Genomic DNA, 19,785 nt, shown 5'->3' on the forward strand with positions numbered 1-19,785 from the left:
TTAACAACTTGACTAAAAATATGTTTTTTTCATATTAATACTCATCAGGAATGTGCCTCTGCCCCTCCTGGGTGTGGCCTGAGGAAAGCCACAGCCATTGGAAGAATGTCATTAACGTCAATCAGGCAATGATCAGAAACCAGCCCCACCCTCTCTGCTATGGTGTGAATGTGTCACACAGACATGAACTATTAGCAGCCACTAGTGCATGGGATTTCTGTATCAGTCTATGTTTATTTTTTCCCTCCATGATCTTTTCCTGTTTACCACCCTTTTTATAAGCAAGTCACCCATCTTGGTGTTCAAGGAACGGCTGATTCCAGCACTGGAAGACCCTTTGTGCTTTCCAGTCTCATCCTCCTTATCTTCCCATTTCTGTTTTTACAGATCCGTTCCTCATGATAAGTGACAGACTCACAGCTGTATTTTGAAAGCTGGCTTGGATTTTAATCAATGGTATTATCAAGTTATCTTACAGATACTATACAGTGTGTCTGGCTGTCGTTGTGCATAGCTCACTGAGTAGATCTGGCATTCTGTGAATTTTCTTAAGTCTAATAATGACAAGCTATGGTTAAGTCTTTAGGACAGCATATTAATTTTTGTACCAATTAGGTTGCAGAAATGCCATCTTTCTATGAACTCCATACCTACCCAAGTCAATGGTAGGAGTGCTGGGTTAATCTGAGGTTATTTTTAATTATAACCTAACATGAATCTGAGGTTTGGTCTTGTACTTACTATTTGGGATGACTTACCTAGCAAACCAGTCAAAATAGCTAAACATCTGAAAGAAGGTGCAAAAGAAAGCATAGATGCAAAATTAGTCTGATTTGATATCAACTGGGTGCAGATGCTGTTTGAAAATTGATTGTATTATCTTCTTCAGTCTCCATGTACAGTACTCATATTGCATATTTTCCTTTTCTTGTCATCACTATTCATACTTAGATTTATGATTAGAAGAACTAGGAGTCTGAAAGGCTATCAAAGGATTAAAAATAACACACAGAAGTAACTTGCCTGAAGTCATGTGGCACGTCAATGGTTGTTTTTAAAAAAAGTAGATAAATGTCCATTGTATTACACTGGCATCAAGAACATCACCCTGACTTGCACACAGCAACAATACAGTCTGTGTCACAGAGTTGGTGTGCAAGAGCTGCTGATGCTTATTGTGTGACTGTGTTTTACAAAGCAAGTCCTAAGGGAAGATTTTGCAGTCAAGTGATGGCTGAGAGCTCTGGCCCACCACAGCTTCCTGTCTCCCTCCCCAAGGGCAAGGACCAATGTCTGTCCCATCTGTAAATGGATTTGGATTGGTCTCTACATTTTTCTTTAATTGTGTCCCCCTTTTGCTTCTTAAGAGACTCTTAAAGTTTTCAAATATAATAAGAAATAATAATAACCAATTAAAAAGCTGTGGGTATTAAGTGGGAGATAAAAGACTCAAACAAAAGGATTATCCTGGGAAATGACGTTTATGGATCCTGGAGCACTCAGATCTGTGAGGCAATCTGAGGTTTTGGCTGTGCTTATAAATAAGGCAGCATAGCTCTAGAATGTAAAGCTTGGACAGAAATCACCAAAGTAAATCTTCTGCAAGGGTGAATGTGGGGGCTGTTTGTCTCAGTTCCACTCATTAACACTCCTTACTGTATTGCTTGTGCTTTTTCTTCATGTTGGACCCTGTTCATATTAGGGTCATAATATTCTCTATGTTAAGTAAAATAATTCTGTTGCAGCAGACATGGTTATACAAGCAAAAAATATTTTGTCTCCATATACTATATCTACCTTGTAAAGTTAATACAAAGCATATGAGTAAAAGCATTTGTTGTGCTTTAACTCCACCAGTACAATCAAATATTACTTATATACCATATAGAGTGTGCTGAAGAAAAGGGCTAACAGGATTTGCATTAAAAGCTTTGTCAGTCACAAAACAAATATGGTGAGTTGAGTCTGATTTGTAGCATCCAAGAGATTTTGATCCACACTGTGCTCTCCAGCTGTATGTTTGTTTGTAAGCAAGGTGGCACAGCAGATACTGTTACAGTTGGACAGGATGTTTGTATACAGAATAATAGGAATTTATAAAGTCATCTCAGATGGTATTTGCTTGGAAAATACAGAGGATGTAGAGGAAGTTGTAAAGCTCAGCTGTCTCATTGATTGGTCACTCTCTTCTTTTGTGGTTGAATACTGGGGTTTAAAGACATTCTACTCAAATGTAGTCAGTTTTATCTTGCAAGGTGGGCAAAAAAGTTTATACCTTTCCTGCTACCCCCCTGCTTCCCCAAAACAGCATTAGATTTCTATATTGGAGTCATTACTTTTAAGTATAACTGGACTTCAGGCTTTGGGCTATGTAGCATATGCTTAAGTCCACAGTAAATGGTTCATGAATTACATTCTGATAAGTTTCCTAAACAAAATAAAGTCAAGAGGGAAGAAAAAAGAGTTTATCAGCTCTGCAAACATGAACACGTCTGTGGAAGTATAGGATCAGGAAGTTATCCTTATAAATCACTGGGTTCACCAAATGTTATGTGAAGTTCAGGATAGTGAGCAATCAGACAAAACTGGTTTCATTGGCTTAATTTGGAATACTTACCTGGGAAAGGATTGGTTACAATCTCAATGAGGGTTTCTGGATTTGATCTTTTTTTTGTGTAGCCTTTCTTATGTGAATCAGGCTTTCAGGATCAAGGCCCTCATCTGAAGTCTACTCTAGCAAATGGAAAAACTCTCATTGTCTTTTGGGGCTTTGGATTAGGCCTTAAAAGTTGAGTCATACTTTGCATGGAACATTGTTTGAAGTTAAACAAGCTCAAGGCTTCATTCACGTAGAGGTTTTAACCATTAAGTGAAGTTTCCTGAACACTTTCTGTGCCCTGCTGCCTACTTCCTGCTTCTTCTTCTCCCCAGGATGCACACGGTCAGGGGGAAATTCAGGTGCTTAATTCAAGTGGTCTTCAGCCTGTTCTCTGTTACCTTGTCTCTGTCAAATGATGGGAGATATCTCTGTCATGTGACCAAAATGCAGATGCCCCTCATACCTGATAATGTGACAGTAATGCCCTGGTTAGGTGATGTGACCACACTGTGTCCCATATTGTGACAGAGCATTCACACACTATAACAAGGAAGTGAGTGTTTCAGTCACTTGAAAATATGTGTGTATTCATGGTCCTGAAGGATCAAAGCTTACTGTCCTCAAGAGCTTTCAGCAGGAACCACCATCACCAAGAGACTGGGCATTGCTACCTAATCCATCCCCATTCATATTTCAAACTGGATACATACTGAACACCTTTTCCCCCCAAAAATGTGTCTTTACTTATTTTCCTTTCAGTCTCAATATTAGCATTGTTCTCTACCAGTTAGTATTTGTGAGATCAAGTTTTATTTACAATTCCCACAGTCAAGTAAACTTTGGGAGCCTGTTGCTTCTGGATGGAGAGGGCCTGGAGCATTTGGACAGAACTCTTCTTTGATCAGTAGAGGTGGCAGACAGACTCTTCTATTCAGTTGGGTTTGAGAACAGAGAAACAGTGGTTATACCTCATAGTTGCTGCTTTATTGCTTGTTTCACATCATCAGGGCAAGGACACTGGATGAAAGGATGTGTTTGTGCTTCTTTTTACTGGTGACATTTAAGAGGCAAAATAAAATACGAAGATTTTCTCCAAATGTGTTTTCTCTTTATGATAGATATGGATAAATATAAGGGATATTTTGGTGTCCTTATGTACAGGTACTTAATACTTACTAATATCCATTAATTAGGAAGTGCCAAAAGTGCTTTTTTATCTAACAGGCAGTCACTGCTCATCACTTAAGCTCGTGCCAATTGGTTGTCTATTTTTAATTCTTATTTCCAAGTTCTGTGTGCCAAAGTCACACAGGAAGAAGCCTAATGCATCTAATCAGTCCAAATGATGATTAGCTAAATATGACTCCAGTTTATGTCAAGGTGTTATCACATGTGTGATATATGCACTAAACCCATCTATGCACAAAGGAACACACAGCATATAACCTACCCTGCAAGAAATATGCATTGAATACAACACAATCCTCAAGTATCTGACCACACTGCATCCACAGGCAAACACATGCAGCCTGTTACACATCAAACCTGGCAAACACAAACCTACACAAACTGAGTTATTGCCTATGAAGAATGGGGGCAACACAGGGAGTTTGAAGCTCTGCATGTTGAGTTGAGGAAGCAGTGTTTTGATCCACTTAAAACTTTCAAGCTCTTGAAACTTTTTCTTCTTTTCACTGGGTTAAAATGTTTACCTTCCCAAATTGTCCTAAAAGGACATGGAATGTGACAGATTCATAAGTCAAACCCAGAAGTAGAACTTATGCCACAGGTCTAAGGTGACAGTATTGATTACCAGGCCAGTAGTTGCTTCAGGGCTCTCCTATTACGCTATTATGTTTTTATTAAAAATTCAGGAGATTACTGGACCTAAATTAAAGAGAAAATTTTTTTGCCACAATGCTGAGAGTACTTCTGTGGGATGTGGGAGACCAAGTTCAATGAATATTTAATATTTATACAGAATATGACTGTTCCAGTGCCATGTTCCCATGAAAAATTTCAGGTTCATCATGGTGTAATTTTCCTTTAAAAATACAACAGAGAAACTTTTCATTGGAAAATTCCCGAGTAGCTTTTCCTCTTGAACTACCTATGGGGTTTGCCAAAGTAGTTGACGTACAATGAGATTTTTACCCTCAGTAATGTAATTCCATGGGTTTTTTTCTAAGTATGATTCATTTTACAAAAACACACAACAAATAAACAAACTCATAACTGGAGTTAAGAAGAAGCATGTGTTATGGATTAGGAAAAAGAGCACCCCTCGAAAGCTCTGCTTGCCCAGTCCATTATGAAGATAGTGTTATTTTTTTTTCCATTTTATTGTCTTCCTTTTCGCCTGTGTTTCTTGGGGGGTTTTTTAAGTTGTTTTTTTATTTTGTTTTTTTTTTTCTCACAGTGTCTCCCACATTTTTTTCTCTTTCTTTCCTTGCTTCTAGGCTTTGTCTAGACCAGAATATGGAATGTGTTAGCTAACACCAGTTAAAAGAAAAGTGGATTAGACAGTGAGCCTTCAACTTGATTTAAATTGACTTAGCTAGAGATACTAAAATCATAATTATCTCACTGTATATGTGAGCCCTTTATTTCTCTGAAATGAATGCTGGGTCTTTTCTAAAGTGGTGTCAGTACCAGTCCCATCACCACACCTTCTGAACACCTTCCAGCCTTGGATAATGCAGCACAAATCAGACCTGCCATATGCAGGTCAGTCTCTCATTCTCTCCACTGAGAAAGAACTGGGTTTGCCATAAAATGTTTTTCTTTCTGTAGACTCATATTTGTTGAAAATTATGTACCTGTACTGTTTTTGTGTTTGCAAAGTTGGTTCAAAGCATGCCTGATGCATGAAGTAGAAGGTAATAACATTCCTCATGTGCTGGAGAGTTATTCCAGGGACTCGAGATCATCTCTGTTCCCTTAACAAAGGAACTTGAACTGAACAGAGTACACAAAGGCGTAGTATTTGCAAATGTGCAATTGTAAATATGATGGAAAGAGACAGAATTAAGCAGAAGCATCCTAGGACATAAATAGGAAGGGGAAAAAAATCATAATTTTATGTAGTGTGTAAAACTTACCACCTAATTTGAGATTTCTATTTTCTGTCCTCCCTCTCCCACATCATCCAAGTTCCTACAGCAAATTTTGAGCCACTCCATTGAAATTACAGTGATAGACAGTGCAAGGAACTTGATCAAAACTAAGCTCATTTTGCCCATAAAGTTTTTTTCTCTGGTTTATAGGAAATGCATATGTGTAGCTGAATCCAAATTTGGCAAAGATACGACTTCTGAATCAATTCATAAGTCTCATTCATTCCACTGTAGCTCAAGTGCAGCATCTCTCACAGGAGAATGCAATTAGCTTCTCTATACAGCAGTATTCCTGCCCTTTTTTTCCTTTTTAGCATATAATTGGTGGGGCAGAATGTACCTGGAATGTATCTTGCTGCAGCAGACGCAACAACTCTGCCCTTTGGAAGCAGACACTCAGAATTTCTTACCTACAGCCTACTTGTCATAAGAAGAGATGATGAATTAGCCATCGGGCTGGGGCAGGACAAGGGGGCCGAGGGGTGGGAGGTTGGCAGGGAAAGGGATAAATAGATTCAGGGAACAGTAAAGCAGAACAAAAGCTGGAGGAGAACTGCTGGAGAGATCTCTAGTTTGAAAGCCAAAGATTTCCAGGCAAGAGCCAGAAGGGCTCTATAAACGTAAACGAGTGGGTGGACAGAGTGGAGCAGCCATGCATTCAGAGGTCTTTCCAGTCCCTGACCCCCTTTAGCACCAGACGCTGCTTTAAATGCACAGCTGGCTGGTGGAGGAGTGTTTCAGTGTAAACAGAGTGGGAGATGGATCTAATATCCAGGCTGAAGCCTGGAGCCGTTTGCCCAGTACTGTACTTGTCCTGAGGTTGAGATCTTTTTGATCATGTCCCGCACGTTGTACTGTACTCAGATGATTCACTTCCTGCCTCTGCCCTTTCTGCTGCTGTGGCATCACGGCAGCGCTGCTCTGGGACTGGATCCTGCAGCCCGGGCTGAGCTGTTTGTGTTCTCTGAGCTCTGTCCTGGCGCCTGCTGGAGGGGAGAAAAGGCTGCTGTGCGTCTAAACTGCTGTGTCATACTTAGTTATTAATGACCGAGAACCACATGACACAAAGTTCTGGGAAGCTCAAGCAGATTCCAGGAAGGGGTCAAGGAGTTCAATAAACAGTTTTATTAGAACTTGAATTGCAACCAAAAGGCTACACATCTATTTTTTTATAAAAACTCAGTGAGTGATACTTGAATTTAGAAATCCAATGAATGGCAGCAAAAGCACAGAGGGTTATCTTTTCTTCCAGTAGATTTTTATGTCACTGCTACTCCAAAGCTGTCCTTGCTAAGGAACCTGAATACACCTCTCATTTACATTTTTCAATTACTTTTCTAGTTTGTTGGTACTACAGGGTTATCTGAACATCAGTCCTAGAAGTGCCTCATGATCAAAGGGTCAGTGTTGCCTCAGTTCTACTGGTGGAAATTCAAAGATTAGCAGAACAATGTTAGTTTACACCAGTCTGTCTCACACTGCTGTAAAGCCTCATGGAGGCATGTGCACATCACAGTTAAAAAAATGAGATATAAATTCTGGATTAGTTTACTTTGTTAGTAACATGCAAGGTTATAATTTGGGGTGACAGATGCCCTATCAATGCTGAGAGCAAGTTGGAAAGGGCAGAGAGGAATTGTGTGGCCTGGTGAAAAGCAGGGTGAGCCTCAGCAGGCAGATGGCCACATCTCAGTGCCTCCTAAGTAAGTGGCACTGATTGGCTCCGTTTTCTGGCAGCTAGCCCAGGAGCTGAACGAGGTGGTGCTCAGTAAAAAACAATTTTTCATTAAATTGCCTTTGCTAAAGTAACTGCTTTTACATTATCTTTACCACACACTCGTTAAGACCAAGCTACAGTTCTGTCTCACTGAACGTGCTTTTAATTACTGTTTCTGGCTTTACTTCTGTGTTTCCTTTTACTGCCATCAAGCACCATGAGATGTCTAGCACTGCATGCAACTTAAATTGATCAATTTGTTTGTTCATCAATTTATATGTGTCACAAGAAATTGGAAATAGGAATACTCTTCCTTTGAAAGTGACCATAAAGCATCCATTATAATATATACTAATGATACATTATGAGCATTGCTATTCCAATAAACTACAATCAGTACTAAGTCATAGAAATTAAGGGTCCAAGCCAACCTATTCTGAGGAAAAACTAAGGTGCTTTTTGGCCTTATTAGAAACTGAAAGAACATGACCAAGTTGCTACTTCAGCTAAACAGAAGACCTAAACTAGTGGTCAGGGCTCCTTCATATTCTACTGATCTGTTCATCTGTTCAAGCTACAAAATCTTAACGGTAGCTTTTGTTGGGTGTTTGCTACAAACCATGGCTCTGTCTGATGTTTAGCAGTTCTGTATCTGAACAGACAGAACAAAATTTTCCCCATAAATAGTATTGCATGCATCAAAGCTCTGCAGTGGGTCCTTCACTGCGTGTTGTAGTTACCTTTGGGGTTGAACACAGCAAGAACTCAGCAAAATATACAAAACTACATGGCAGCTTTTAATGGGGGAAGTGAAAAAAATATTGCATCCGTTTGAAATAAACGGGGAATTTTAGAGAGGCAGAATGGAATTACCCAAGCTAGAACCTGATTTCAGTTAACCAGTGTTAACTCTTGAAAAAGCAGCCACAAATTTTTGAATGATCACACTGGTCAGAAGTTCAGTTTGACCTCTTGCCCTGTGGATGGCATTCCAAGCATCCTGGTACCTCCTACTGTAAGGAGTTGGGCTGGGTCATTGCTGACTCAGAGAAAATTGCTGTTATTAATCTTGAAAGCCACTTCCATACCACTTGGAGTTTAGCAAAGCCTTTGTCTAGAATTTGCCACTACTTCTCAGGGCTATTTTTCATTAGAAAAGCTTTCTGAAGCACAGCATATCAAATCTGTTGAATTCTGCAGGACTATGGCTGATATCTGTAGCAATTCTGCGACACCTATACCAATAATTCCTGGTCTAATGCAGAGTATTTGCAGAGGCTGTTGAAGTTAAGTGGTGCTGCAGAATACTCCATAAATTTTGCTTCATCTAAAAGCTGCAAATAGATATGGAAAAGATATTTTTTCATGCCAGACAAATTGCATCTTAGGGTATGTCTAAAATTGTGCCAGAAAGGTGGCATTGTGGCATATATAGGGATCTCTGGACTTCTTTTGTCTTAGGTGACACAGGTAACAGGAGGAAGGCAAGCATGCTGACACAGATTTAAGCTTTCTAGTTCTAGTTCTTTGGGTAACAATAGCAGCTTAAGGGCTGCAGATCACCTTAAACAAAAGAACTAAATAATTTATTTGTACTGAAAGATGAACCAATTCTAATCAAACATGTTGCACATTTATAATCAATCTATCTCATAGCTTTGTAGGATTTCTGTTCTCATAGGAAACAAAGTACAAAAGGTAGTGGCATTAATGAATCTTGGTTTTCTGTGCCTTTATGTCCTGAGGTGTGTGCTCTGGTGGGTGTGAAGTCCATTGGGAAACTTTCTCATAGCTGAGCATTTACTGGTCTTTCTCACCTGCTTTCTGTGGTATTGAATACAAGATCACTGCTGCTGAACCTGTTCCCTTCATAGATGCTTTTACTAAAATCTCAATTTGACTGCTATAATGGGACATAAAACCTTGAAATAAATTTATATCTCTGTCTTTTTATAATATTTAGTGAAAAGCTGCCACTTGATGAATAAAAGCACATGTATATAACAAATGCAAAGGTGGCACAACCACATAAATTCCATTTCCTTGGAAAACCAGGTTAAAGGTAAGAAGTCTAGCAAGAAAGAGTCATTGCAGAAAACTCTGCCAAAATTGAAACTATCATGAAAACAGGGGAGATGGCAAAGGAAAATTTAACATTTCACCATTTATCCCAAATTTTCAAATGAAACCCAGGTTTTGGGAAAATGTATTTGCTGTTAAAGAAATTATATAAAAATAAATTTTATTTTCTCTCACTAAAATGTCCAGGCAAAGTTGTAGATGAAGCATGATTGGAAAGGCTTCCAAACAACAATGAAACCAGATAGGCAGATCTCTTTTAATTGGAAACTTTAAGGATCAACAAAAATATGACGTAGGAAAATATATGTGAACTGAAGTGAAAGTTCTTAGGACGGGAGAACCATTCAGTAACTCGCTTTGGATTTGGGCAGCAGTGAAGAAAATTACCCTCAGAAGTTGTCCAAGCAACAGTGTCCTGTTTATATCTTGTGGTCTTATGAGTAACTGACTGGAAAAAAACAAGAATGAAAAGATAACAATTACAATAAAATTAAATTAAATAAACTAGTGACTCATTACAGAGCATTAAAAACAAAAACAGGATCATTTAAGACTCAATAACAACAGAAGAATTAAAAGGAAACACAGAAATGGCTTGATTGTTTTCCTTATATATATAATCAGCCACACTGAGATAGGAAAGGAGTAGGACAGATCACACAGTAATTCAGTGGAAGGCAGAAAATTCATAAAATGTTTATTATAATGCTGCAGTACTTTGGTAACCATGTTAACCATGTTAACAGTGGGACAAAGCTATTTTCTTAGGTGCCATAGGGGAACATAACATACATCCTACCACAGTTTTACTATTGGAACTGACAACAGTATTTGTGCTGCATATTCAGTCTTGCTCCAGAAGTGTGTTTTATTAGGCAATATTGTTTGGCTTTAGAGAAATGTTATCAGTGAAGACCCATTCATGATCTCCTTCATAATTTCTGTATAGACTCAGGGCTAATCCCAGAGTAAGGGCAATCCAGGAAACCCTTGAAATATTTAAGCAAACTCTAGAGATCAATTTCGTATGACTGTTGGGACAATTTGTGAAATTACTGTGCTTCCAAAGCCTGGTAGCACTAGGAACTGTACATTCTGAACTCAGTGCTTTTCGCAGAAAGCTGACATGAAATGCTGAGCCCTCCACAGTAGTGCTTTGATTTAGAAAAAAAAATTAAAAGATCTGTTCTGAAGAAGGCAATATATTATATAAAGGGATATCTTGACTTTTCAGTGCTGTTCAATTGCCAAAGCTGAAAAAATCAGGGTAGAATATCAAAATCCCCAGTGTCTGGTCATTTGTATTGCCTCAACTGAACAAATTTGATCTGTCTTTTTTGTCATGTATTTCTAGTGTTCTCATTACCGTGAACTGTAAAAGATCACTTCTTTACTATGCTGAGTTTGACAGAGAATTGAGCACAGGGACTCTTGGACGGCTTTTAAGTTGCTTGGGTATAGTTTACAGACCTTTAACTTTGCTGCAGTAGAAAGGTTGACCCACTATTCCTGAAGCTTCAGAAAATCTTTGGAAATACATCTTGTTTCCTTCTGCTTTAGCATTGCAATCCAAACAACAGTAATGCAAACACAATGGGTATTCATACTGCTAATAAGGTAAAGTAGTGTCTTGGAGGAAAACAAGACACAAAGCAGTGAAGTGATTTCCCCTTATTTACTCTGGAAGCCACTAGGAAAGCAATAAATAGAATCAAAATCTCCTGACTGCTTGTCCTGTGCTTCAGCCACGAGACTAGACTTCATCTGACAGACTGCTTTCTGGTGTGTGCATTGTTTTTCTGCACAGATGGTAAATCCTCCTGTAGAGTAAACAGCCTGAAGAGGGAACAGCTGCAGATGCCTTTTTGACAAGCACCTCACCCGATGCTGGCCATGTGGAAGATTTGTACCCAGCAGATACATTACACTGTCCTGAGCCTGAGCTGTGTTGTGTTGTTTACAGCCTGGATCCCTGGAAGTCAGTAGAGCTTTTCACAGCTAGTCCTTCAGTTCTTGAAAAGACATGACTCACCTATTTTTAACTGTTTCACACCAAGGTTTCTGTGGCTGTACAGTTTGTTGCTGTTCTGTGCTTGAGTTACTGCTGTCCTTTGGTGTGCTGTAACTGAGCAGGAATGTTCTTCATGAGTGTTCCTGGCACTAGAAGCTGCAGCCACGAGGTTAACAGAGGTTTCATGCTCACTTACATCTACCAGTCTATACATTTCAAAGCTTCTAGGGCTGAACAAACTCATTCCTCATGAGCAGTTCACCATGAAAGATGCTGCCTAACTCAGACCACATATGGCAAGGTAGCTATCAGTTTCTGGTTTGCACACGTGGGCCTTTTTCTAGGGAAGAATTTGTCTCTTCAGCCAAGAAAGCCAGAATGAAACATTTTCTTGCCCCTAGCCTCTCCAGTCCTGAGTTACTAAAAGAATGACACAGAACTCTTTCATGTTCCTTGTTTGTATTCATTGTGCAAATGTTTACTCTGACATCAAGTTCCAATTTGCTAGATGCATGCTCTGGTTTTGATGAAAGTGTGCTGAATTTATACATCTGTTCTAAAATAGTAACTTACCAACTGGGTTTAGTATTTTAAAATGTCACTGCCTTTGCTGTAACAGATGCTAGCAATAAGCTGACAACCCATATTTTCCACTGAGGAGTCATTCATGGATACTGCTTTTGTAGCAGAATCTGTCAGTTCTCTAACTCATAACTCAAAGGTAACCACCACTGCTTGTCTTAAATTGCTGAAAATTGTGTCCTAGTTGGTTATAAATACTTAGTTTTACTTACTCCTGGAAATGTACTCAGTTTGTTACTAGACAAATATAGCAGATTCAGTACCCTGTTTGAAGAGATCACAAAATAAAAGGTGATAAAAAAAACTGAGGTGCTTAGAGCTATGAATAATACAGAAGAGTTTTCTGAGAGGTTACTGGAAATTCGCTGGAAATCACCAAACTGTAAAACTGGAGTCTGAGTTAACATCATCTGTACTGACATATTGTCAGTTCAGCAAAACATCCAGAAAAGGTACCATGCCAAGTTGGCATGCTGCCAGGCTGAAGAGCTAGGAAGCAAGAGGAAGTGTTCTGGGAAGAAACCTTATTTCTATTTTCTATGACAATGAGAAAATCAAGCTGTATGACTTTGGGGAATTTATGCTCCCACTCTTGGACAGGAGCTGCAGCAAGATAGGTGCAAAGGTTGACTGTGATGTGACAGAATGCCTGAAGAAAGAAGCACAAAGGAGTGCATCAACTTTTAGATTTATGAAGGCAGAAGGGAACTGTAGCCTTGGTGAACAGACAGAGGCTCTCCTTGATCAGCTAAAGGAAGAGGGTAAGAGTAGCAGCTTTGGTCTACACTGGTAATCAGACCTGAGCTTAAAGTTATTACAGAATATTGGTCACCAGTGCTACACATTGCAAAGCTCAGGTCAGCTTTTTGATGGCTGTACAGCTCAGACCTGGAATACCTGCTGAGATTCCAGTTGCAAAGTTAACCCAGCTTGATTCTCAGTTTGGCCTAAGCCTGTCCTTAACTCTGCCATGTTTTAAAACTTAAGCTTCAAGATAGAATAAACAGGGACCACTTTGTTTTAAATATCAATATAGACCAGGACTATTTTTATGATTGTATGATCCATCAGGATGTTCTAAGTATCTCTGTCCATGTAATACTACTTCTGCTAAATGAACTGCTGAAAAAATTAAATACCAGAGAATAAGCAAGTATGTTACAAATAACAAACCTGTTGCTTTCAGTATCTCCCTAAAATTTTTAACAGGCTTACACTACAAAAAAATTATTCAGGCAGTAAAAGTTGTAGTCAGTTGAGTTTTGCTAAGCAAATGAAGTTATACTTGAAAAGTGGTTTTATGACAATGTATGTGTATTTACTAGGCTTTTTACCAACATACAAATGTGATGAGAAAAATAATACTTAGAACTGGTATTTGTATTCCAGCAACTTAGAGCAAGTGCAATACTGCCATGCACTGCAGAGTGCTGGGATGTCACAGATGCCCAATGGGCTGTGGTTTGCTTCTCTGCAGCCCATGGAGAACTGGAGTCATTTGCAACAGAACCAATTTTTGTTTTCTGCAAGGCAAACAGGGGAGAGGGGAGGAAGCAGCAGGCATACATCAAGTGGTCTTTACACAGCTAAGCCTCTGCCAAGGGAAGATAAGGAGAAATGAATTAGCTATTCTGGAACCAAGTCCACTTCTTAAATAACTTCGGCTTCGTGCCTAGTTAAAGCACATCCTTGCTTTGAATGCCTTGTTTCCGTTCCATGTCAGTTTTCTCGTGCTGAACTAATTTGCTGAGGCACTGCTAATGTCCCTGCCAGAGGAGCTTACATCAGTCTTATCTTTATTTACTCAGAAACATCGCAACAGTATATTTTAGCCCTCTTTTCCATTCAAATTATTTTCAGCCTCATTTGCCATCTATTCCAAAAGCTGCTTCCTGCACAGTGATACATCTTAGCAAGAGGATAATGAAAATCCAGCAGCAACATCCTAGACACGTGTTGTACAATGAAGACTAACAGAGGACTGGCTACCCCAACCGAGTTTCTGAAGTACTGCCAGTCAGCAGGTTGGAATGCCACCAACACAACAAGCAGCACAGAAGCATGTCCATGCCCTGCAACCTTCTGTATGTTTATTCCAGCGAGGAAGCCACTCTGCTTGAAACAGTGAGGACTGTCCATATCAGCTCTGAGCCACAGGGGTGATGGATGCCTTTCACAGGGAGCTGCACAGCTTTTGGAATTTGGGAAGTCACAGCAAGGGTTGATCTGGCTCTGGACTGTAAGCATTGGTCTCTTCTTTGCTTATTCCAAGATTCTTTTGAGGAATCTGGGCTGGTTGTTGGTTTGGTTTTGGTTTTTTTTTTTTTTTTAGCAAGTAACTGCAACTAGAAATAGGGATATGCCTTAAGTGCTAGATTAATGTCATGAGACAGCCCATACACAGCTCATGGTCCCTTATCATGCTGGATCTGAACCTACTGGCTCCACATGATTTATTTCAAGCTTTTAAGTCAGTGAAGTATTTAATGATTCTGTAACTGAAACTTGTCATTAGGTTTATCCCTTCCGTCTGTGTCTGCTCCTTTTTCCTTGAAGGCTGGCCCATTCTTCCATCTGGAGGACTGGAAAGTGGCTGTACACAGAGGATCCACTCTGGGCTGGAGGAGGTTACTGGAGGGCAACAGGCTGATCCCTCCCTCTCTGAGGGCTGAACAAGGAGCCTCCCTTGGATGACGCAGGATGATCTTGTTCCCCAGAGCTAACCCTGATGTTTCCTTGACAGAGTTCCATTGGTGGGATAGCAACTGAAGATGCTCCGTGCCCACGGGCAGAATGCCTTTGGCAAGAGAAGACACAGGGCCCTCCTCTCCTGGAAGCTGAAGATGCAAGGGAACCCGAGGAGACCCTGTTCTGTAGCTTTTTGTGCTCCTTCTGTGCTCAGCCATTTGCTCCTTCATACTCTCTTTTCCTCATCTGCTTACTTGTGACACTTACTGACACACAATTTATTGGCATGCTGCTTATACCCAGGATAAATCCTTTCTGCTTTTCTGTGGAATAAAGCCCAGACTTAGACTGATTAGAGGTTCTTGGTTTCCTGTTAAACCAATTTTAATTATACATCTTTTGAAGTCATGATCTCTTGGCTGATGCTAAAAGGGAATGCAGCAGGTTTTGGATTTTGAATCACAGCTAATGACTTTTCAGTAGTTTCAGAACAAGGTACCAGTGCCACCTCTTGTTAGTAAAATCTGATAGCAGCAAACTGGTGACTAATAGTTCAGGAGTAGCCTTTCTCTGTTCCACTGCTGTCATGTGAAGTCTTGGTTCCAAACTTGGCTTAGAGGTGTTTACACCTTCAGTATGTTTGCAACATTGACAAATTTTGAATGATTGTGCAATGCTGTTTATGATGGAATATGTCACAGAGGTGAGCTGGCTTTCCCATGAACAAGCATACAAGTTATCTGCATGAGTCTTGAATTGCAGTCTTTCTGCTCTAAGCACCAGTACAGAACCCAAGAATCTGATCATCTGCTTCTTTCCTGAGACACACAAGATGGTAGAAAAAAGAAAAAAGAATGGTCTTTTTTCTTGCTGTTATAAATTGTCAGGGAGTGCATGTACTGCTAGGAACAAGAATATCAAATTTGAATTACTGTTTATTTCTACAAAAGTCATGCCCAAACTCACAGACTGAGTCTGGGACCCTCTTGCTAAGTACTGCTCAAAATATGTCAAGAGAAACTACAGCATGAATGAATGACACAGAAAGAGTGAGAAACAAAAGGAGGGCAGTAGAAGGAGGGAAAAAAAACTTGAATAGCATTACAGAGCTGGTGATAGAGCTCGGTCAGGAAAAACCAAACTCTGAACCCACATCTCCTGAGAAGTTAATCACACATTTACTTTACCACACTGCCCACTTCCTTTCTGTATTGAAAAAGATGCATATATCCTGAACTTATAGCAAAGTTGCTACAAATTTTGGATAAGATTTTTCTTTTGTACATTATCAGCATTTGTTCCATGAACTGCAAGATGGGCTGCTCTGTGCTTCTCCACCATGGAACTGCTAAACTCCTTGCTTCTGCACAACTGGGATGAAGCAGCCTGTCCCATCTGCACTTTGGGAGAAACTTAGAATTCTATCTGTTCACACCCTCCCCTGCATATACATACTCCACCCAGGAAAATGAAGGTGCACTTGGAGCATGTGCAAAAATATCTCTGCTAGCTTAATCTAATAAATATGAATAATTAACAGCCACAGATGCAGCTGAGAGGTATTTAACATGCTAGTAACCAGATTACAAACTCTGAAAGACTCCAGGTACATTCTGTGGCTGTTAAACCAACACTGCCACATTTTTGCTGCTGCTGTTACCAAGCTATGTTAGCCTAGCACAGGTAAATCAGCACATGCTGCAGTTACTCCTTCCCCCATTTTTGATTCATAGATACAGTCAAAGGCAGAATATCTTAAAGAAAACAGCTACTTTGGCACTTTTGTCTTTACAGCTTGGTCTATTCAGATAACCTTTCCATGCTTTTGTTTGCTATGGCAGATTGTTACTCTTTGTGATAGAACTGAAAATAACAAACGTTGATGTTAATTATTTGTTATTCAGTGTCTGGCTACCAAGCAGTCTGGCACTTGGGTTTCTGGCCCTTGCAGTGCTCACACATACCTCATGTCTTGAGGAGAGGTGAGTTGAAGGAGCAAGAAGGGAGGGCTGGTGTTTTACCCACTAAGCAATACAGCAGTTAAGACAATTTTATACAAAAGATATCATGGATTGCCCAACTGTCAGGCTGAGAAGGAATGAATTCTAAGAACAAGGTTTCTTGAAGGCAGTGACAGTAAAAACTCCGTTCATAGGTCCTGTAAGGAGTATTGAGGCAGCACCCTGCCAGCAGTGGCTGCATGAGAGCAGAGCCTCCAGCACAGCCACAACAGGAGCACTGCTTGTGCAGTCCCCCCAGGTGCAGCCCTAGGAGTCGAGAGTTTCTTCCCCAGTGCAGCTCAGGCTTCCTGGAGTGGCTTCCTCGACTGGGAATTTCCAGACTTCTTATTGCTGACTCCCCCTTATCCATTGTGCTTTAGGGCTCTCTAAGTCCATCAAGAATCTATTTTTCAGTAAGCTTTCTTCAATAAACCTGGATTTAATTAAGTATTTTATATTGTGAGGTTTTTTTTTGGGGGGGGGGGGGGGGGCGGGGTGTTTGTTTGTTGTTTTGTTTTTTGGTGTTTTGTTTTTTTAAATCAGCTGTTGAAATATTTTAAGGACAACCATGATACAGATGACCTGGTTTCTCTTCCCAACATCCATCTGATGTGTGGCCACAGGTGGCTGGCTACAGTTAACTTCACAACCCCCTTCCCTTCCTTCCCTTTATCTGTTTCCACTGTAAGATAAGGACCTCAGTATCTGCCCAGTGCTTAGTGCAGTGAGCCCCTTTGACAGGGGCTTCTATATGCTACCAGAAAGCAAATGGAACAGAATCCCTACATCCATACTTCTGATATGAATGAGATCTTAATCCAAGCCTTTATGCTACAAACTAGGAACAGTTTCTCTAGTTTTATAAATGGATGCAATCCCACTGAAATTAAAACAGCTGGTCCCGCTTGCAGAGTTGAGCATACACTCTCTTATCTTTTAAGATAAATACTATTAATTAGTACCGTGTTTTTACTAAAAATTAGCTAAGCCTCCAGTCCTGTAAGATTTCACTTAATTTTGACAGCAATCTCCTTGGCATAAATATACTAAAGATTTAGTTTAAGAGTCAGTCTTGTCCAAACCAGGGCCCTAGACTATGCATGCCTGGGAGCAAGGTCCTCCCTCTATATAGCTGTTTAATTCATAATAGGAGCAGCCCAGGTCTTTGCCTAGGACTGGAGATGCTTCTGTAATACATGTGAGTATTAAAAGGAAGCTCCTCTGTAGCTTGGTCGTTCTTTGGCTTGAAAGGCTGCATCTCAGTTCAAGCCTTGGAGCTCACACCCCGCAGACAGACACACATGGGTTTTTCCCATCAGTTTCATCAGAATAAAACTGTTTTGTGGTTTCTTGTTATAAACTCTTCACAGAAGCTAATTACTGTTGGCACAGAATTAACCACCAGTTGTATAAGTGAAATTTTGCTCAGCTTTGTATCCTGTGCTGCCTTCACAATATGGAAAAAAGAATGTGCTGCCCAGCTGTGTGTGCTATTCAGCAGATGCTCTGCTGATGCAAGATCAGTCCTTCTGGCCATCAGGTAGAATTTATATGTCCTCTTTTACTTTTTAAATAAGCAGGGCCGAAATTCCAGTGTCCTTGTCAACATTTCCTTTCTACACAAATGTTCAAGGCTGCAGGCAAACTACCAAAGTCTGCAAAAGCATTGACATGTTTACCTGAGTATTTAATATACTTTGTTTCACTGACATAGATATTGTATAGGAGACTGCCTGCTAAGTGGTAGTCACCCTAAGCTGGTGCTTTTATATAATTTTGAACAGTTGCTTCAACTGCAAATATGAAGGGAAAAAAAAAAATCTATCCTGTGGAGACCAATAAAATCTGTGAGGTTTGCGTATTATTTATGGAATATTAATGCAGCAGGGTCACTGGGGCATCAGTTTACAGGATGCCCTAGCTCAACTGATGAGTAATCTGCTAATTAATAGCTTTGGAAATGCTGCCAAGATCCTGCCAGAATGATTGCAGCACACCAACAGACCTTGCTCAATTCCTGAACAGACATTCACATAAGCAACCAACCATAACTGTTGGGATGAGCAAGATGACCTCTTACTGTGTCTTCTGGTCTCTTTTCTAGGCCAAAAGATGTTACATATTTTATCTGTCCTCAAATAGACATATTTTTCCCTTTTCGTATTCTTGACAGCATGAGTCTCAGTAGCTGAAAGTCAGACCTGACTTCTGTTTAAGCAAGATCTCAGTGTTTTCAAAAGCAATAATAAAAATGCAAATAATCTGGCAGGTTCCTCTTTGGCCAACAGAAATTTAACAAATATATCACTGCACTGCATCTTTAAACCTAGGAAGTCTCTATACTAAAGTCGAAGTAAAAATGCTACCTGTTTATATAGGGAATCACAAGTATATACATTATGGGCTTTTATTTCGTTGTTCTCTTACTGTAAAGGCAATACTGGTTCAAACTGAATCTGTCAGTGAGACCGTACATACTTGAAGGATTAGTTTTATCAGATTCTAAGTTATCCCCAGAGTCTTGAATATTGGGAAAGTCGGTTCTAAAGCTAAAAAATAATTTAAAACCCCACAGACACTTGTGTAGTATCCTCATTAACACCTGATCCTGTTTCCTTGGCTTTGGCTTCTATGCAATGCACTATTCCCAAGTTTGCCAATAAAAAACACTTTAAGACTCTAGATTCTAAAGTTTAAGAAGATGTTCATGATGAATAAGTGCAAGGCACTGAAAGCTTTGTGCTTTTAAATGCTTCCTTTGTCTGCCTAGAGCTGCTGGAAATCAAGGGGATATTTTACATAGCAGTTTACTGCTCCTGGTTTTGAGAAGAGATGCCTTCAATGTTTCCCTTTCCATAGTCCTTCTAATACTAAAGTTGTACTTTCCCCACTTACTCAAAGCCCACTGAGGATGATGGCCTGAGGAAAGAACTCTATTCTAATGTTTTCTGTCCCATACGTTCAAAATTCACCCCTTCTTTTTTTATTAT

The 19,785-nt window shown here is 39.9% G+C and overlaps 1 long non-coding RNA gene across 1 annotated transcript; it reads left to right on the top strand.

The window, feature by feature from the left end:
• The first annotated feature begins 11,754 nt into the window (after positions 1 to 11,754).
• On the top strand, positions 11,755 to 15,147 carry LOC139803643 (uncharacterized). The gene is made up of 2 exons (XR_011729086.1): positions 11,755 to 11,826; positions 13,968 to 15,147. It is a non-coding gene; the product is annotated as an uncharacterized lncRNA (long non-coding RNA).
• The last annotated feature ends 4,638 nt before the right edge of the window (positions 15,148 to 19,785 follow it).

The sequence above is a fragment of the Heliangelus exortis genome, chromosome 16, assembly GCF_036169615.1.
Source record: "Heliangelus exortis chromosome 16, bHelExo1.hap1, whole genome shotgun sequence".
Taxonomy (NCBI): Eukaryota; Metazoa; Chordata; class Aves; order Apodiformes; family Trochilidae; genus Heliangelus; species Heliangelus exortis.